The sequence below is a fragment of the Amblyomma mixtum genome, chromosome 3, assembly GCF_055824585.1.
Source record: "Amblyomma mixtum isolate Tamu chromosome 3, ASM5582458v1, whole genome shotgun sequence".
In the NCBI taxonomy this organism is placed as follows: Eukaryota; Metazoa; Arthropoda; class Arachnida; order Ixodida; family Ixodidae; genus Amblyomma; species Amblyomma mixtum.
The window spans coordinates 295970705-295992297 of NC_143014.1; the positions used below are offsets into that span (position 1 = coordinate 295970705).

General features: G+C 45.4%; 1 long non-coding RNA gene across 1 annotated transcript; it reads left to right on the top strand.

Moving 5' to 3' along the window:
• Window positions 1–15413: 15413 nt before the first annotated feature.
• LOC149355274 (uncharacterized) lies at window positions 15414–21161 on the top strand. The gene is made up of 3 exons (XR_016289346.1): window positions 15414–15496; window positions 20200–20297; window positions 21018–21161. It is a non-coding gene; the product is annotated as an uncharacterized LOC149355274 (long non-coding RNA).
• The last annotated feature ends 432 nt before the right edge of the window (window positions 21162–21593 follow it).

Below are 21593 nucleotides of genomic sequence, written 5' to 3' on the forward strand. Positions count from 1 at the left end.
GAAGGAAAAGATTTCGCTCGCATGTTCGGACCGTGTAGAAACTGTCAGCCACCCCCCACAGAAACAGCAGAGGCGAGAGAAGTAAGGGTCGAAATGTTTGAGTACTGCTGGGAAGACTAGAGCGCTACAAAAGAATCTAAGAAGTATTATTTCGCACGACCTTTGAAAGTTAGGAGAGTATATGCGTTCTCATCCACATCGGAAAGGTCTAAGTCAGGTATCCGGTTAGTAAGTGCATGGGTGGCCGAGTTGGCAACCTATTTCCCTGGTAGGCCATGGGGGCCTGCAGTCCAACTGAGAAATCTGGTCGTGGGTTGCAGATAGAGGCACTGAGTTACTGAGAGAGGCAGCCGAGCAGAGCAATGGGACATCTCGCCAGTAACGAAGGAGGAAGTAAAGAAAGCCATAGGAGCAATGCAAAGGGGGAAAGCAGCTGGTGAGGATCAGGTAACAGCAAATTTGTTGAACGGCGGAGGAGAGATTGTGCTAGAAAAACTAGCCACCCTCTATGCGCCATGTCTTGTGTCCTCGAGAGTAGCAGAAGCTTGGAAGAACGCTAATGTTATCTTAATTCGCAAGAAAGGAGACATCAAGGACTAGAAAAATTACAGACCGATCAGCTTACTGTCCGTTGCCTACAAGATATTTACTGAGGTAATTGCCATAGAGTGAAGAAAACTTTAGACTTCAATCAACCAAATAATCAGGCAGGCTTTCGTAAAGGATACTCGACAATTGACCATAATCACACTATCAGTCAGAGAAATGCGCAAAATATAACTAACCCCTATATATAGCCTTCATTGATTATGAGAAAGCATTTGACTCGGTGGAAAACTCAGCTGTCATGCAGGCATTGCGGATTCAAGGTGTGGAAGAGTGTTATGTGAATATATTGGAAGATATTTATAACGATTGCACAGCTGCTATAGTTCTCCATAAAGTCAGCAATAAAATTCCAATACGGAAAGGTGTCAGGCAGGGAGACACGATCTCGCCAATGCTATTCACCTCCTGCTTACAGTAGGTGTTCCGGGGCCTGAAATGGGAAGAGTTTGGGATAAGAGTTAATGGAGAATACCTGAGTAATTTGCCATCCGCTGATTAGATTGCCTTGCTAAGCCACTAAGGACAAGAACTACATACAAAGCATGATCAATGAGTTAGACAGGCAGATCAGAACGGTGGGGCTAAAAATTATATAATATTCTACAGGATAGCAAGAGAAGAGCAGTTCGCATTTGGTGGCGAGGTGCTGGAAGTAGTTTAGACAATATGTCTATTTACAGGAGGTAGTGACAGCTGATCCGGATTATGAGAGGGAAATAACTAGATGAATAAGAATGAGGTGGAAAGCATATGGCAGGTTTTATAAGATCGCCGTTTACCAATATCCCTCAAGAGAAAAGCACATAACAGCTGTATCTTACCGGTACTCACATGTGTGGCCGAAACGTGGCGGCTAACAAAGAGGGTTCAGCTTGAGTTAAGGGCAACGCATCGAACCATGGAAAGGAAAATGATAGGTGTAACGTTAAGAGATCGAAAGCGGGCGGAGTGGGTGAGGGAACCAAGGAGGGTTAATGACTTTGTAGTTGAAATAAACAGGAAGAAATGGGATTGGGCAGGGCATGTAATGCGAAGGCAAGATAACCGTTGGTCCTTAAGGGTAGCGAACGCAGTTGATTCCAAGGGAAGGCAAATGTAGCAAGAGACGGCAGAAACTTAGGGGGGCGGAAGAGATTAAGAGCTTGCGGGGATGCAGTGGATGCAACCTGCAAAGGACAGGGTTAATTGGAGAGACAAGGGAGAGGCCTTTGCCCTGCAGTGGTCGTAGTCAGGCTGATGATGATGATGATGGGGTGCAGATCCCGAGCTGCTCGTCGAAGTATTGGTTGTGCTTTAGGCGTTGTCCACCCGGTCAAAAAATCCTTCAAAGTTCCTTCAGGGAGCCAACAGGATTCTTGACTGTCACCTCTACATGCACCTGAAGGTCCTGAAGGAATCTGCATGGATGCCCTGTTTGCAATGGCGCGACTCTGACGGTGCTGAAGGCATCTCCATTAGCAGCTGTGGTTGTACCGGCGCGTCTCTGAAGGTGCTGAAGAGATCTCCGTCCGCACCTCTGTTTGTACCGGCGTGACTCTGACGGTGCTGAAGGCATCTCCGTTAGCAGCTCTGTTTGCACCGGCGCGTCTCTGAAGGAGCTGAAGGGATCTCCGTCAGCACCTCTGTTTGTACCGGCACGACTTTGAAGGTGCTGAAGGTATCTCCATTAGCAGCTCTGTTTACCGGCGTGACTCTGACGGTCCTGCAGAAATCTGCATGCAGCTGCTCTGTCTGCGGGCGACGTTAGCTTCGACCGTCACCGGCATAGCTGCGAATCGCTTCGGGAAAGTTATAATACTGGCAAGAAGCTTAATTGTACGTTTTAATCGGTTTGTGTAGCACGCATCTTGTAGTACCAGCACAACCGCCCACCGGTGGAGATTTATTTGGCCAGAAAGCTGCTTACGAAATTAGCGGGGACATAGCTGAAACACACGTACGTATGCTCAAACACATACAATATTCGTGCAAATTGCATGATTCTTGCAAGCACGCATTAAGTATATGTGAGCTGCGCGCCCTTTCGATAGTGCCTGAAAATTCTTTGCACGGAGGCCATGAATCGCTGTAGAGCTCGCGCTCTCGATCATATGCTTAGCTTTCAAGGATCATCCGGCCGGCTTCACTCGATCCTGGCTCATTTTCGGCAAAACTGTACGCATATCATATATCAATATTGGACGGTAAACGTTGTCTCGTAGTGAACTTGACAACTGATGCGTACCAACCAAGCGGTTCACATAACTGAAGTACTTCTGCGTTTCGTGCGAAGCATATATATGGCCACCCATGCAAAGACGGCCGGCCGCTATTCGGCTTTGCTGACTTTTCTTCCCTCGTCGTCCGCGCAGACGATTCCAGGCGCACGGCATAAACTACGGCCAGGTGAAAAAAAATGTGTGTTAGCTGCGCAGTTAATTTTAATCTAGGGAGAACCATCAATTGAGGCGAATGAATTTTTAAAAGGTGCTGCACAATTAATTCTAGCTTAACGCGTTTGTGCGCGTTGCGCGCAAAAAGTAGAGCAAATGTGGTATCGGTACGTACGTTGATCATACTTCATACTCAAAACTGATTATGTTCGACCTTTCCGCTATGCATATGCTGCGCACCGCATGCAGTGAACCCGCCCGCTATCAGGGCAGATTTGCCTATCTGATAGCCAGTACACGTACGCATGTTTGTGTGCGACATACACCGGCCAGGAACTGCGCCAGTCGGAATTAAGTTTTTCTACTACGCATAGCCTTCCCTCGATCCTCGATCATCCTTTCAGCAAGGTGGAGACGCTGCATGCATGCTCGATCGTCCAGAGCTTCCTCGATCGGGCAACGAAACCAGTGCCCATATTCTACGCGGGGGCGCGTGCCCGCACCGATTTTCGTTGTCACGAGGAATTCATACGCCAGCGTACCTTTCAGTCGTTGATTAAGGTGACTGAATGCAGCGCACAGCGCTATAAGCGCCGCAAAGACGTGCAGCGAATTGCTCGCGCTGAACGACAGGGCAAATATTTTTTTTTTCCATAGCTCTATATAGGCCACGGCGCAACGTTTCTATTTAAATAATTTTCACCAAGCAGGAAAGCGCCCTGCACTTGCATTGACTGTTGAAGCCAAGCGCAGTGAGTACACTGAAGTCCCCTCGAGGCATCTGTGTTGTCATGAGAAGCTGCACAACTCATGTGCGGCTCTCCTTCAGTCTTTATCTCCCAAATTCCCCTCCCTACACAGAGTAGCATGCCAGCGATATTGAAACGCCGGCTAAATTCTCTGTATTTCATTAAAGAGTCTCTCTCTCTCTGGCGATGTGTATCGTTGAAAACATTAAACTCGCCCACCTAGCACCGCGATGTCAAGTTAACATATTCCTTGACGCTGGATTCATGATCTATATGCAGTTAATTCCCAGCCCCCTGTTATATGTCACACTAAGTGAATGGGGATTAACCATCACATCACACCAACTGGCCAGCTCCACTGGCTGGAGCACCTTCTTTGAAAGGCATTTGCGTAAAAATTCTTCGTATCACTGTAGGGTATACGGCAACTTAATTGACAGCAGTAACAGAATTTTGGTTCCCGGAACACACCCATGGAACATGTAACGCTGCATCAAAAATAAGTGCAGCCAGTTTTGAGGCTTTAAGGTTTTGAGGATTGTTCTCACAATCACTCTCCGAAGGTACCATTCCAGATGACTGGGATGTGGGGAAGGTCGTTCCCGTCCACAAATCAGGTAGTACTGATTCACCTCTTAATTATCGCCCCATTTCATTAACAAGTGTACCGTGCAAAATCATGGAACATGTCATTTACTCTCAAATCATGCAATTTTTGGATTCAAATAATTTCTTCCATCCATCACAGCATGGATTTCGCAAGGGGTTCTCCTGCGAAACTCAACTAGCCATTTTTCTACATGATATTCACGCCAACCTTGATACTAACCTGCAAACTGACTCCATTTTCCTAGATTTCGCTAAGGCATTCGACAAAGTACCTCACCAACGCTTGCTTCTTAAACTCTCCCAGTTGAACCTACATCCGAACATAATTGCATGGATTAAAGCTTTCCTCACGCATCGCTCTCAGTCCGTCGTCATTAATAACCAACTTTCCAACCCGCTTGGCGTCCCACAGGGTTCTGTTCTCGGTCCTTTGTTATTCCTCATATACATTAATGATTTACCCCAGCATGTCTCTTGTCACATCCGCTTGTTCGCCGATGATTGCGTCATTTATCGCTCAGTGACTAACCATTCTGACCAAGAATCCCTTCAGGCAGACCTGCGCCATGTGCAAGACTGGTGCTCCCAGTGGGTGATCATGCTGAACTCTAACAAATGCAAGTGCATGTTCTTTCACCGCCGTCGAAATCCTCTCGCTTTCAAATACACAGTCTGCAATTCCCCAGTTGACCTCGTCCAGTCATATAAATACTTAGGAGTCACCATTTATAATGATTTATCTTGGCGTTTGCACGTGACTAACCTGATATCATCTGCTAATAAAACACTAGGTTTCTTAAAACGTCACCTACGGGAAGCCCCACAACACGTAAGACTACAAGCGTACATCTCATTCATTAGAACTAAACTTGAATACGCATCACCCATCTGGAGCCCTTATGAAGAATATTTAACACACGCTATCGAATCTGTTCAAAACAGGGCTATCAGATTCATGCACTCCTCATACTAGTACGACGTCAGCATATCATCCGTAAAATCGTAGTCAGGTCTAGCTAATCTTTCTAGTCGCCGTCGCATAGCCAGTCTTGTTCTGTTTCACAAGTTCTTTTATTCACCACTAAAACAAGAACCATACATTTGCGCACTTCCACAACGTAGGGCCCACCGCATCGGTCATTATCTTCAAGTTTTGCGTCCACGAGGCCGTACCACTGTTTTTGCCAACTCATTTTTTTCTCGTGCAGCAGCTGACTGGAACGGCCTTCCCCATAATATTGCTGTCATAACATGTTCATCATCATTTTCAAGCACTGTTGATTCCTGCATTTTGTAAACCCCACCCCTTATGTAACACCCTGGAAAAGGGTCTTTAAGGAAAATAAAGTGATGTGATGTGATCTACAAACATGATTTATTACACACACTAGGCCACAACAACAAAGCAGAGGGAGCAATAAATGTTGGACAGGAACGTGCATTATTCTTTACACTTAAAAGCAGCAAACATTTTAAACACATGAAAAAACAAGGATGACAAAGCATCATACTATCAGGCTGCAAGGCCAGGTATATCCTTATGTCTAGAGACCAGATTTTAGGCAAATGCCTATTTTTTTCAAGGCATCATGGGCGCACCATTTTTACATATGAGCATGAATTAGGCGTTCACGACATGTTTAATACACATTTGATGGTGCCTATAAATGCCTGTTTTGGGCGTCAGTGCCTATAAATGCCGATTTCCAACGTTGGTGCCTAAAAATGCCCTATTTTGAAGAAAATAGCCCTGATATACGTTGTGGTTTTGTTTTCAGGTTCTTTTTGTTTTAGAATCCATTTCAGTTTCGAGTTGAACCCACACATGGCAACATTAAATGACTTCGTCACTTGGGTGCGGTGAACACTACTCCAACGCCGACTGTGTAGACAATGTCAACCACATCAGCCAAAAATATCGAAATAACCTTTTTCCTGTTTCTGCCGTTTTGTAGTTACAGCTTGTAAACTCTGGCCGTTAAAATGGTAGTTGACGAGACGGTGCTACATTTTGGAAAGTACATGAAGTACGTAAGTTTCATCCACATAATTCCCAGTGGGTTCGAGTTGAAACCAACTGCAAATTGTTCCATAAGCTGGCTGGATAAAGTTTAACTGGATAAAATTTGCCATATTGGTAATCTGCCTTATAATCATTCCTTGTGCCTCATCTGCATGTAATCCTAATCAAATAGCCTTTGGCGGCAGTTTTCTTGGAGCAGGCCGCACTGGACAGCTGAGAGCCGTGCCAGTCGTGCGTGCATACGGAACACATTCATGCACTCAAACAATGTTTGATGCTTGTATGAATATCACGCTTTTGGCGTCACTCCTATGTCTATTATCTCAACCCTTCAATCGAAATGGTTTCCTACAAGCACACTCCTGTAACATCTGTTGGTGCGGAGCGTTCCTTTTCAGCTTACAAGCTTGTTCTCAGTGAGAAGAGGCACAGTTTTGAGCCCACCAACATGGAGACGTTGCTTGTGTGCTACTGCTTTCATGACTTAAGCAGTGATTACTATATGAATGGTGTTTATTTATTATGAATCCCCAGTGGATGTACGTAGGCCCGTGCTGAACTATATAATTATTTTCGGCATATAAAGCATCAACAGCACTAAGCGGCTACATTTTTTGCATCTCGTACTTATGGTTTCCAGACCCTTCTAATAGCAAGCACCATTTTAAGTCCGCTTGACTTCCGACACTTGGAGCCACTAACTATAAAACGCAGTTTACACAAATGGCGACACATTTATTATTGTTAAAGCACCGTGCATGCCTGCAATAGATAAGTTTAATTCCTATGAGGATGACTCTGAACACATGTCGGATGCTTTAAATTCACATCTGCGTCAATTGCTAAATGCATGGCCTCTTGTTTTAGTATTGTGCACGACAAGCAAATTGTTTGTTTCGAGGTATGCCAACGCATTTTAAAAGGCTTTGTAACCATCTCTTTTGCTCTGCTGAAGCATGCGTGTTGTACGAAAAGCTTCAGGACAGCTTTAAAAAGAGTGCTTCTAAGGTTCGCACACAGGTTAAGATCTCAAATCATTCCGGCTGTTTTACTTTATGGCAGATATTGCGTGCTGATGTTCGGATCTGATAAGTGCAATTTTGATGCAATTTATAGTGCCTATTTTACTTTTTAGGTGCCTAAAATCAAATTTTAACCACCAATTTTTGGCGCCTAAAACATGCCTTCTTGGTGCCTAAAAATCCGGCCTCTACTTATGTCATATAAATCCCATCAACAGACTTTGTCAGCATACATGGAAATGTGTTCTCTCTTGAATTATTTGCACTAAATACTTTGAAGCATAAATGTTCCGAGAATAAAAGAAACTTTGAGATTAGTGTAATATTGTCACGTAGTTGTGATGGCTGCAGTTTGGCAGTCAGGTAGACAGCAAAACGGCTTCCAAAAAAACACTGTTGGGCTCTTTCACACCCACAAAGAACTGAACGACTCGGCAGCGGTGTAGCAACAAGCGTGCTTGGCGGTCGTCAAAGACAATGCTTGCCGCTTGTGGCCGTGCTGAATTTATAACTGACGACGAACTTTTGACAATGTGAAAATATGGAGCAACCTCCCGTCACAATCTGAATATTGGTGTAATTGCTGCTAGCTGCAATGAATTTTATGGCCGCAAGTTTGAAAAAAGTTAAACACACTGAAGAGCTACCTTAAAGGAATACAAAAATAAAAATACACTGAAACTACCTTCATGAACTGCACATCATACATCACTACCAGATCAATCTCTTTCATTCTGGTTGGGCACTGCGCACAAGTATGAAACATTATTAATACTAAAGAAAACACATTGCAGAGACACATCATCAAGGGAGTGCAAACAATTATTCTGATCAGCCGGTGCGTGCTGACACTGCATGATATGTAGGACATCAAATACAAGTGGTGAAACAAGAAGCCTTTGGGAGTGAAAATATATACAGGCTCCAATCTCATAAATTCCAAGTACATAACAATATGTGCCGTCTACCATTTTAACATATCAAGAGCAGGTCTTTTTTGGAGTAAAATAATCCGAACTGTGTATAATAATGCTGCCAATTTGTGCTCGAAAGTACCTAGACATCTGAGGAATGCAGCCAAAGCGTGAATTGAAAATCATTTTTAGCTGCTCGGGAAATGAAGGAACAGGGTACGTGTGGCACACCTAGAGCACGTCTGGTAGCTGTTTGTGTGCTGAGTGCCAATATTTTTCTTGGCAAAAGCCAAATGAGCTGGGAGCTCCAAATTTATTTCTAAGCTTCGATAGCACTGCTGCATTATGCACCGTTCAGCGACCTGCATAGGCACCAGCTTGGCTGCTGACACAAGCCGCAGTGCACGGCCAATCCCATCTTCAAAAGGAAACGTGGACATACCCCATAATGGGCCAAACATGCGCGTAGCCTTAGAAAGGTGCCGCAGCTGGTGAACATTATATGTCATAGCTGCCTCACCATAGAGCCTCGCTGCTTCCCTAGTAGCACAGTATGTTACTGCAACGTTGCCACAACATTGCCAATGTTGTACTATGTTGCGCTAACATTCTTCAACATTAGATAATGTTGCTGCAATGTTACCAAGCAACTTGCTGATAACGTTGCTCTAAAGTGGTCTTTTCACATTGCAGCAATATTGTCAAATGATGAATAAATGTTGAACCACATACGATGGCATTGCTATAACATTCATGCTATAGGTTAATTGTCTGCCCTCTCTGGCTATTTCTGAAGCCCAAATAGAAAAGCCGGTACCAGATCACTTCCCCTCACCGTGAGAGTATTAATTTGTTTATTAATTTTTACTTCGAGTGCAAGTTTGCATGTGGTGTGTATGCAAATGGTGACACTAAGGTAGAAAGATATATTTCTATCTGAAATATTTTTAAACAGCTGGAATTACTTTGTTTTTAATTAAACAGGCAGACAAAATTAAAACTTCCGAAGAAATTTAGTTCTGGTTTCACTGACGCCCCGCAGTCTAAAGCCCGACCCACATGGAGCGATTTTCTCGCGAAAAACCTGCGAACGGCCGCCCGGCGGCGGCCGCTTGGCCGCCGGCGGCCGTTCGCAGCCGACCAAGCAGTGCTAGATACGTTCTCCCGGCGGTCAGCCGCTCACCGGAAGCGGCGAATGCGAGCTGTCAGTGCGGACCAATGAGGGCGCTCTCTTCCCGCATCTGGCTTCCGCCCGCGCGCGGCGATAAACATGGCGGCGCCCTTCGATGCCGGACCCCTCGCTTTGGACTCAATTTTCGTTGTTGCAGCCTTTTTTAGAGCGTTCACTGGCCGTAAATGGAGCACCGGTATTTCGCTTCGTCTCATCTTGCCTATAAGAAAGCGTATAAGTGATAAATTTGGTTTCTTTTTTTATTTATAGTGACAGTTCTCCCACTTCTAGGAGGAGAGTCGGTTTGTTGACAGTAATGGTTCGCCTCATGAGGACCAGATGGCGCCACTATAGGCTGAGTTTATTTTTGCGTATCTGCTAGCATACGCTGAACTAAAAGTGGGAATGCGCCTGCGTTTAGCGTACGTAAGCATGAATACACTTATGGTACGTAGAGTAAGTTTATGTTCTTTTCTCACTGTATCTGTGTACGCCGCAAGCGGTGACGTGGTGTAGAAAAGCGAGAAACAGCAACGGCGCGGCGGTTCCGCCTCGCCAGGGCGTCGACAGATGAGAACAGGTACAGAGGGCAAAACGCTTGTCTAGAACGACCGAACTGTGCGCTCCGCAGCTCCCAAAGGCGCCGCGACCAGGAAGTAACAAAATGACGATGAAATCGTATGAGTTTAAATGCACATGCTTACATCTAAACAACTTTTAACCAAATGCTATCGCTAGATATCGGGCGTTAAGCACGAAACACGCCTATAACGTGTTCTAGGCAAGCGTTTTGCCCTCTGTACTAGTTTTTGCGGTGAGCGGATCCGCTTCGGATTTTTGAACAAGTGTGAGCGCCTACTCTAGCCTACGGTCTGATAAATGAAGACAAAATTGATAAAATTGAAACAAATATAAATAATAATTTGTTTCCTTTGCAGCCCTCTAATAAACAATGGCTTTAGAGTAAGTTAAAAAATTTTTTTTGTTGCACTTTACTAAGATTAAGGCCATGCCGTTATTAGCAACACTGAAATCGAGACGGCTGCGGTCTGGCGGCGGTCGCCTGGTTTTCGCCGTATGTGGTGCAGCACGGCGAACGCTCGTCGGCGTTCCGCCGCGCCGCATGAAATTCGCAGCGTCTGTTCGCTCCATGTGGGTCGGCCTTAATGGTCATGGAGATCACTATCACAAATCCAAATCTAAACCGCGGCTACTCGCGGCCGCGCCGAGAGCCAATCCTGCGGCGCGCGCTGGTCCGAGAACCCGCGTGTCAGCGGCAGACATGGCAAGATTTTCGTTTTTTGTTGTTCTAGTACAGTTTTTTTGCGGTCGCCGTGCCCGCGCTGCTGTGTTTCGTTGTGGTTTCACTGAAATTCAGCTGAAACAACAAAGGCTTGCCAAGAGGATGACCTCAATGGTGAGTGATTTATAGACTTGCATTGTTGTGCCGTGACCTGTGTTGGTTGGCACAATGCCAGTAGTGTATATATGTTACCCATGCCCTTCGTGATAGTTTGATAAAGTGCTACATTCGTTGTATCATGAAGAGAATGAAGTGTTTGCTAATCGAGGTGTCCTTTCGGCAACGACGCCGAAGAACAGCAGAGGCTGTTCACGACGAACTAGAAAACTGTTTTCGCCAAGGGTACCCACGATGGTGAGAGCCGGCTTTTGCGGGTACGCATCATGAAATGCTACCCTGTTCGGCAGTTGTAAGTCTTGATGATGGTCATGGCAACAGATTTTGCGCAACAGGAGCAGAACAGTTTCAAGATGCCTTTTCATCGCATAATGTTATTTTATCCTCTTTATCAGCGCCGGTCGAGGACGCAGTTGAAAGCCGCAGTTCTCACTTGTCAGATTTTAGCACCGCTAGCAGAATCCCTGACATAGAAAGTGCAACGTAAGAGTTGTCGCGGATTTCTGACAATGAGGATTTTGTGGTTTATGAAGATAGGATGACACCTGAGTCTGGTTCCGCTACTCAATGTCTGGAGCACGACTTGCCCGTGTGGACAATTAATAGCCAATTGCCTGCTTCTCACCTCCATTCCCTGCTTAAAGTGCTGAAACCATACCATCCAGAGTTACCCACGGATTCTAGAAAACTACTAAAGACGCAGAGGCATAGTGATGCAGCAGTGATGAGCGATGGTCATTACCACTACTTTGGAATTTTTCGTTCTCTGGAAGAACATGTTGTGCATGTTCCTTAACGTCTGCACTTTGTGCGAGGGCATTACACCAGTTCTCATGCATCCTACTGGAAGATAGCATAGATCCAGCGACATTGTAAGCAATGAATCAGAATTTATTCTTTCACTTAACACTGACGCTGCTGCATCATGCCAGTAGTTTAGTCTTTGCCCTCTCATTCTTAATCAGATATATACTCTTATAACCAACATTTATGGGACTGTGCAGCGATTTGCACCAAGGGTAAGAAAAGTGAAATATTCATTGGTATTCAATCATCCTTCATCATCATCAGCCGGACTATACTCGCAGCAGGGCGACAGCCTCTCCCATATTCCCCAAATTAGCCCTTTCCTGTGCTAGCTGCATCCACTTGACCCCTGCACCCATCATCAGTTTGTGATCTAGCTTATGTAGCCCAGGAAGAATCGGCCGTTAGCAACTATGCCTTTCAAATTGTGCACAGCAGTGAGGCTGAAAAAGACTATAGGCTGAGCCTGCCCTCTCCGCTCGGTTTACTTTGTCGGCCACCCGCCATGGTACAATTGAGGGAAGACAAAGGCAGTGATGTGCAACCACCTCCAGCCGGCTACGCCTTCATCTACAAACGCCCTTGTGGGTTTAAGCAATTGAATGGCCGTCCCCATAGCTGACACCAGTAGGTCCGCTTGTAAGGCAGGATTCAAGCGAGACAGCAGCACTGGCCATTGCTGTGAGGTGCGGGAATGGGAATTTTTGTTTGTACATTATTTGCTTGCTTTTGAGGAATTTTAGGTGGCATGAATAGTCGGTCTTTTATGTAATGAATGCATTTTTAGCCACTTTCAGAACAATTTGATGCTCAGGCTGTTAAAATATGCTCGCGCTGCAAGGGAAGGGCGGATTTTTTTCTCACTATTTTGGTTTGAGCCAAATGACTGGACATAAGTTCCTTGTACAGAGCTGTCCAATGTCTGTGTTCATTGAGGATTAAAAAAGATTTCTTATTAGACGTGTGCCCACCAAGATGCTTATATTAGGAAATTTTTGGTTCTTTCTTTTTTTTGCAGGGATGCAGCTTTGCTTGTCACATCATGAATTAGAAGAGACCATCATCGTGAGCAGCTGGAGGCTACCAGAAGACAAGCATATTTTAGACGTGCTAAATTGTTCAGGCAAATGTTGACAGTACTTTAAATTTGTAGTTTTCCAGTGCAACGGTGCATGACCAAAGAAGGGAAGAAGGATACTTGAAGAAAACAGTGCAGCAACAGGCACAAGAGAGAAGATGGGACAGGTGCTGACTAGCAACTGAAGGTTTCTTGAAAAGGAACGCATAAAATATACTCTCTTCACAACCAAGAGAGTGCATGAGCTGCGCAAACACTGATAACCTGTCAACTTCAGTCATGGTGGTCAGGATACAATAGTTCACAATCATTAACAAGGACGGATGGCCGTTCATGGCTGTGCACTGTTGAATCTTGACCACCATGACTGAAGTTGATAGCTTATCAGTGTTGTTCGCGCAGCTCATGCACGCTCTTGGTTGTGAAGAGAGTATATTTTATGTGTTCCTTTTCAATAAACCTTCAGTTGCTAGTCAGCACCTGTCCCATCTTCTCTCTTGTCCCTGTTGCTGCGCTGTTTTCTTCAAGTATGTATCAACTTGCCGTTTTACTGAAGTTGGGAAGAAGGATAAAACACAGCAATCACTGACAACTGGTTATTTAACGGCGCAGGCACTGCTTAAATGCCTTCAGACCAGCGGAGCAGGAAAAAAACAAACTTATCACACCTTTATCATAAAAACTATGAAAGAAACATCATTTCTGTGTTATATGATACAACTGAAGTATTGCTCGCACATTGTGAACCAGCTTTTTTAATATGATGCGTCTCTGTCCCTTCACAAGTGGCTTGCTTCTGCTAAGGATCTTCACACTTGAAAATCTCTGTACGATCACTGCAGTGCTTGACAAGTTTGGAACCTGTCCTCATTCTTTAGATCTCTTGCATGCAGTTTGCATTTACGGGCCTCTAGCATTTTGCCTCCATCGAATTGCAACCACCGCGGCCAGGATAGAACCCGTGTCTTAACAGGCCAGCAGCCGAGCACTATAACCACTGAACTGCCGTGGCGGCTCATGTATGTGTGTGTGTTTCGTAGGGCTGGAAAACTATGAACTTAAATCTGTGATGCTAACCAGCCCAACAACTAACTCTGCTGTTCATAATACGTCTGCTCCTTGTTTCTAAATGGCCAATTAGGTGGCACTGCTACTTTGTTTATTTGTTGCAATTTTGTGCACAAAATGAATGTCTTATATTTGGGAAACACAAAATCCAGGTGGTGTATGTTTTCAAGGTATGCTAGTGTTGTAGATAGTTTACTGAAGTGTTTTGTATTTATAACATGCCAGTTGAGAGGTGTGTGCCTAGTAACTGTTTAAAACATTAGCTCTGGTTCTTGTTCCTGAGTAGCTCACATGTGTGCTGCTCATCCCTTTTTTCTTAGCTAAGCTACCTCATCAAATTGCATGTTGTAGGTGTTACCATGCATGTATATCTTAGAGCTTAAATTAAGTGCTCTTGGAAGTCATCTTAAGGTGAATTCACATGGTGGACTGAATTGCAAATCTTGAGGGTGAACTGTGCATTATGTGGCTTGACGTCACGAAATGACGCCAACCAATTGGTGTCTGCAGATGGAAAGAGGAGGGCGTTTTTTCTATTAGGACAACATCTGCTGTTTTCATCTCATGTGTGAATGCTTTCAGCATGCGGACACTGCCTTTACTTGAGGTGATGCTATAGATCTTTTTGCGACCTCATCCGTTGTGTGAATATACCGTAAAAACCGGCGTATAATACGAACGCGAATATAATACGGGGCTAAGTTTTAGAGACGCGAAATGGGAAAAAAAGTTTCACCCGCGTATAATACGAGTAACACAAGCTTATAGAAGACATTTATTCAAATCGCATCCCGCACTTCACTTAAATTACTTTGTTCTTCAGTAGCGCTTTCTTCGGACATTTCTTTGTCCGACAAAGCGTCCCAAATGTACTCATCTTCCGTGCCATCGAGGGCGTTCGAGATGCCGCACTTCTTAAGCCCGCTTCAGCCGCCCGGTTGGCGTCACTGCAGGCTCACCTGAGCGCATCCACTCTGCGTAGCACCGCCTGACTGCGTCCTTGAACGGTTTGTTTACACAACCATCAAACGGCCGCGAAAGCTTTGTCGCGTTCCGATGCACGCGAAAAGGGCTTCTTTCTGTTGTGGCCATCCACGAATGCTTCCTTCGACGACACCAAACTGCCTCCCGGCCGCACCGTTGCCGATGTTCTCCGCAGCCAAAATCGCTTGAAAGTAGCCGAGTACTGTTTTCGAGACCGTGACATCGTGCTCTCTAAAACAATATCCACTTCACGAAGCGTGCCTTACATGCGAGCACGTGCGTTGTCAACAGGCGCACGGCACACCGCGACCCCCCGGCGCACCCAACGGATCAACAAAGAAACGACGTCGTGACGTCGTTTGTCGAGAGTAACGAAGCCAAGCCGTAGCCACGTGCCAATAGCGAAGCCAAGCCGTAGCCACGCCGCAAAAACGAAACCAAAACATCGAGCAACTTCGAAAATTTTTGTTGGGATCCGCAAATAGTACGAGGCGGAAATTTAGGACGCTAATTATTGGAAGAAAACCTCGTATTATACGCGGGTTTTTACGGTACCTTTGATGTGCATTTTGGTGTAAGGACATGAACTCTAACTACACCTAATTCACAGAACTGGCCCCAGCAATGACATCCATCGATGGGGCGAGTGGCAGTGGGCCAGACGAGTTTGGTGAGCGAACCTTCTTGTGATGCATGCCATTTTTTATTTTTCATAATCAAATCGGCCTAAGAAAATGTTCACTGCAAACAAAGGATTTGTCCAATGAGCGCCTGTTAACCTTGTCCTGTGACACTTGAGGGCGCCTTATCCCCTGAAACTTCTAGTCTCATCCTTCCACCATCTCTTCTGTGCCGCTAACTTTGACTGTATGTGCTACATTTACCTTTTCTTGGAATTGGTTACATACCCTTCCCAGGCCCCATTTCTTTCTGTACTTTTTATCTCTACTTTGTGTCGCTCTCCTACTCTACTGTGTGATTACATCTATACCTTTCGATAGCTTGCCGTCCTGCCTTCAGTTGTATTTCAAGCCTTTTCATTAAGCTTCATGTTTCTTTCCCATAGTTATCTAATAATTAAAAGCTTTTTAAATGATTGACATCCCCTTTCTTGTGAATTAACAAAATATATTAGCATTATTCTGGTCGTCTCGTACATTCAAAGTTGTTAGGCGTTGTACCGTGTACAGGTTGAAAAGTTTTCTGGCACAGTGTTCCTGCTGTCCTTCAGCAGATGCGCAGTTAATTGAACCTGACGTCTTTTTTTTTGCTTTTTGCATTGCCTATGAGGCTTTCTGTACTGCCCCTTTAATTTTTGGCAGGATATGCGATTTTTCTGAACTGCTCTAGCTCCGCAGTGTTCTGCTGTGTCTTTAAGGCTCGTTTATGGGGGTTCAACGTCCCAAAGCGACTCGGGCTATGAGGGACGTGGTAGTGGAGGGCTCCGGAAATTTCGACCAGCTGAGGTTCTTTAACGTGCACTGACATCGCACGGTACAAGGGCCCCTGGAACTTCGCCTCCATCGAAATTCCATTGCCGCAGCTGGATCGAACTCGCGTCATTTGGGTCAGCAGCCAAGCGTCATAACCACTGAGCCACTGCGGCCACGGTGGTCACTTGTCACTTAGCCCTCATTATTTCACCAGTTATTTTTTTAGCCATCAGTGTTAGTGTAGCAGCCGATCAACTCTTCACTGAGATGTGTTTCTCATATTAATGTTTCTACAAGTTTTAATACAGCATAACCCTGCTGATGTACTCCTCACGGGACTAAAAAAAATTGGCTGTGGCTTAGCTCAGCTATGCCAGACATACGTAGCGAGAGGTAATGGACCTTCAGAGGCTAGGCGAACTCGTCGAGCTGCATCTTCACGGCGTCGCTTATTGAGACGTTTTGCGCGTTCTTCCTCGGTCTCGTCGCCTTCGCCTTGTTTCGTTCCAAAAGCTAAGCCTGGTTTGTTCCAGCCTCTCCGACTCGCTCTCCATCTCTGGCCACAACAGCTTCAACGAACCGCCCTCTTATACAGGCCACTACGTGTGCCTGCTGCTCATTCATTCATAAATCTTTAATCACAAGGATGACCTGAGGCCTAAGGGGGAAGTGGGTTGGTTAGGTGAAGGTGAGGGTGTCGGTCTCTGACATGAAGTCTAGCAGGGCACTGAACTTGCGCTTGGCGTCGGTACTGGGGGCCGTCCAGTCTTCGTATGTCTGGATGTGGTAGGCAGAGGTGTAGCAGGCGCAGAGGCTCGCAGTGCCAGGACAGGTCCAGATCAGGTGGTGCAAATCAACAGAGTCAGCAGGGCAATTGGGGCAGCCGATCCTGGTTCGGTGCCATCGACTCGGGATGTCCGGGGTGTACGCTGCACCGGCTCGCACCTTGTGAGCGAAAACTTGGGCCGGGCAAGAAAGTCCAGAAGGAATGGATGGAGTAATGTCTGGGACAAAGTCCCACGACAAACCCCTCTGCTCTTGTTAAAGGCGTGTGATGATAGAGTCAGGTATTATGAGCGGGATGGGAGAACAATAAGGGTGGTCCGAGTTGGTCGGCTCACGTTAAGGCAATTCCTCTAGCTGCGCGCCAGCAGCCTCGTGGGCAGTCCTGTTCCCGGTCCCTTGTGCATGATGTCTGGGTGTCCAGTGAATGCGTACGTAGACTTGGGAGGTCTCTTGCTGTGCCTGCTGCTATCTCTGGCTCTCCTCCTCCTCTGACGTTGCACCAGATGGTGTGGCTCCATCTGGCAATGGTTGCTAGGCAACGGCGCAAGAAGCGGTGTGACCACGGCGTGACAACCCCCGCAGTGAAAATGCTACTTTGCGACCAATAGCTCTTGCTACAAAAAAAAAGCAAGAGCGAGGAAACATTAGAGGCAGGAAGTAGGACAATTTGAAAAATGACAGGAATGAAGAACTAAACACATTTATTGCAGTGCTGCCACTTGAAAAAATCATGCAGCATTGTCTGCTGCATTTTGTTACGTCCGGTGAGGACTACTCATTTCTCCAGAATTTACGGGGCTATGTGGCTGTTGCGATCGTTGCAAACATACTTTCTGAGAATGTCTAATGTCGCTACAGCCAACATAATGGTTGGTTCCAGCGGTGGCTAGCCCTCTTCCTCTTTGTTGCCACTGCTGTGTGCATCCAGAAGTCACAAAAAGATGTGATGAGGTGCGGAACGACAAAATCAATCGCGCCAGCCACACTAACACTAGCAGCACAATTACAAAGAAACAAGGATAGGTGAAGAAAAAATTAGCTGTGGTTTAGCTCTGATTAAACATGGCGAGAAGCGGTAGCTTCATGTGGCTGCGCTTTGCAAAGCTTTGTTTCTAGTTTCTCGGCTTGTTTAAAGATTGTTGTTTCTTTGGACTTTGCCGCACGTAGCTACGTGAAACTACTGCTTCTCACCAGGTTTAACCGAAGCTAAACCACAGCTGATTTTTTCCTATACCCGTGGTGTTAGATTTTCTGCGTGTGGAGCGCTAATCTTCATCTTTGTATTCTTCGTCTTCCTCTTGTTATTCCTCTTCTAACTCCTCTCGAAATCGCCTGTCACTGATCAATCATGAATCGCTCGAATAACAAATTACCTTGATATTGCATGAGCCGCTGTGTAACCTAGCAGTTAGTATGCAAGAAGCACATATACAGGGTGTCCCAGCTAAAAGTAACGAAGCTTGTAAAAAAGAGGATGATCCCTAGCCGAGTGAGACCAACTGAGGGTTGTTGCCAGTCGCGTGTCCTAGTCTGTAGTATTTTTTTTATTATGCAAGCATGATTAATTAGCAGAGACTAATTAGCTAACTTTTTAATTATTGCCTACAGGAAGAAAGTGTCAATGGAGGAGTTGTAGATCCCTTAGAAAAATAACCGTTTGCCGTGTTTGCAGCCAAGTACCACTGATACAGCTTCTTTTATTTGGCTTAAAAGAAAGCCCGCGAAATACAAAAAGAGCCACGTGATAGGGAAGCAGTTTCAGCGCTCCCAGACGACCGGCCAAGCAAAGACATTCGCTTATCTTTGCAAGGTTGTCCCGAACGGGTTCGGCGTTTTGCGATCGTTGCGAGATATACGCCAGCAACTCTCGTATCGGCGCTAGGGCGACCGTTTCTTCAGCGCGTGACGGTGCAAGTTAGCGGCACGGCCACATTCCTATCACTCGAGGCGAGGTTACGCGTGAAAAAGCGCTCCATGCGAGCCGCGCTTCACTTCCTTGAAAAGCAGCACCCGCTCACTATCCATGACGCATAAGCAGTTCCTGGCGCATATCTCGCCACCTCCTCAAGACGCCAAACGCTGTTCGGGACAGTGTTGCAAACATAAGCGGATGTCGTTTCTTGATCGCTCGTTTGGGAGCGCTGTAACTGCTTCCCTATCACGTGGTTCTTTTTGTAATTCGCAGGCTTTCTTTTAAGTCAGATAAAAGAAGTTGTATCAGTGGTGCTTAGCTGCAAACAAGGCAAACGATTATTTTTCTATGGGATCTACAACTCCTGCATTGACACTTTCTTCCTGAAAGCAATAATTAAAAAGTTAGCTAATTAGTCTCTGATAATTAATCACGTTTGCATAATAAAAAAATACTGCAGACTAGGACACGCGACTGTCAACAACCCTCAGTTGGTCTCACTCGGCTAGGGATCATCCTCTTTTTAACAAGCTTGGTTACTTTTAGCTGGGACACCCTGTATATCTCCAGTTTTATTGAATTGTCACGCCGTGGGTCTGAAGCTTAGTGGTTAGCGCGCCTGGCTCTCGCCCAATGGACCTGAGTTTGAATCCCGCTGATGGTGAGGTTTATTTGTTTGTTTATTTTATTTGTGGCAGACTTGAAGGTCATGTTGCGTACATGGCGATCTCAGCCGTGCACCTGTAGCAGTGAAGCTACTGCTTCAAAAAAGTGCAACCACTGTTGATGATGATGACACAGCCTGCCTGAATGCCGTCTGCCTAACACAGTGGTGCTAGACATGCCAGGCCAAGTAAAACCGCTTTAGAAGTAAACATGTGACCGCCACCGTTTCTCATTTAGGCTGGCATGGGGTATTATTTCACAAGTATTACTGTGTAGGAATGTGGCCGAAGTTACATTGCAACGAACAGCAGGGTTTATAATGCATGGAACCCTATTATCATCATACCAAATCTAGACCACTACAATGTGTAGCAGCCAGGAAAATGCAGCACCAATCAACTCAGCAGCGAGGTTCTACTGTGCAAAGCTTTCACTGTTACCTTGAGAGCAAAATACTTAATTTTTTTTCATTTACTTGATAGCCCACAATGTCAAACTGAACTCAGTTTGCTTTTTGCTTATATGTGCTGCTGAGGTGCATTGATATTTGTGTACTTCCTTTTCTTGTCAAAAAAGTATGCTCAGCCGAGGAGATGGAGAGCGCCGCGGACTGCCAGCTCCAGCTGCCTGGTGGGCAGGACACTGTGATAGGTTCTGCTAGGGATGATGGAAAGGTGATTGTGCATGTTCTTAAGTCATATAGTGTATCAAATACCATAGTAGAGTGAGTGAATGATTCTTAATTAAATTGGGGCTGGTACATAGTGAAATGGGTACAGTTTAGAGGATGATGCTAGCTTACAGTAGAAACTTATACTAGTCCCAGTAAGTGTGCGGAAAAGGGTAGTGTGCAAAGCATAGATGTGTGGTTTCAGACACTATCATGTAAGGCACAGGTCAGCATTTCTAATTTGTCATTTTTGTACTTCATTACCTGACGATGCCATAATGGGTCTGCAGTTATTCTTGTCCTGAGGAAATTCTTAGTACACAAATAATTTTTGATCATGAGGAGACTGCCTTGTTCTGTCAGGTGTGCCTAGTTGTTGGTATGTGAAATTTATTCATATTTCTGAAGTTTGTTTGAATTAGGGCAGAGAACATTATTTCAACTTTTGGCGGTATTTGAGTCGGAATGAAGAGAAGCTAGAACTGTCAGAAGATTGTGCTATATATTTCATGGTGCACGCAAGCAATTTCTTTTTTTTTCGAATTATAAGGCTAGAAATAGAAAATCTACTGATTTTGGACACTGCTCGCTGTAAAAGAGTGCATTCATGCCTACATAATTTTTATGTTTTTCAGCTGTTTGTTTTAAGTTATGAAATATTTAAAATACCTTGATTCATTGCTGTTAATGAGTACAAATGCGAAATTCTCCGTGTTTGCTGCAGGTCTATGCAGGCAGTGGGCTCTGGATGGAGCCTTGTGCCTGGCAGATGCTCCTGAGAGCACCAACAGACTCAATGTTCTGCCGCGGTGCTACTCAGGTCTTCTCGTCTCGCGCCTCGCCTCGGTTCTGCTGCTCTGACTGCTGATCATCTTCCTCTTTACAGGTTTCTTTATTTTATAATAAAGCTTTCGTTTGCCCTAAATCTGGTTGTCAGTATATATATCGTAGGGCATTACCGACCCTTTTGAACAGCTTAATTGGAAAATATTATTAGTAGCAGGCGCTGCCTTTTTGCAACAGCTTGCGATGCACTAATCGAAGAAGCTATGTTATCATGCGCAATGTGCAGCACACATTTCTGAGTGATGAAAAAACTTATCTATGGTGCGCCATTAGGACTGGCGTCCCTCATTAGGGCTAACACTATCCCGATACCTGCAAGCAGGATCTGTGCCAACAGGCCGACGCCAATAGAACCAACAGGTCTGACACCGACAGGTCCATCACCATCAGGCCCATCACCATCAGGCCCATCACCAACAGGCCCATCACTAACAGGCCCGTCACCAACAGGCCC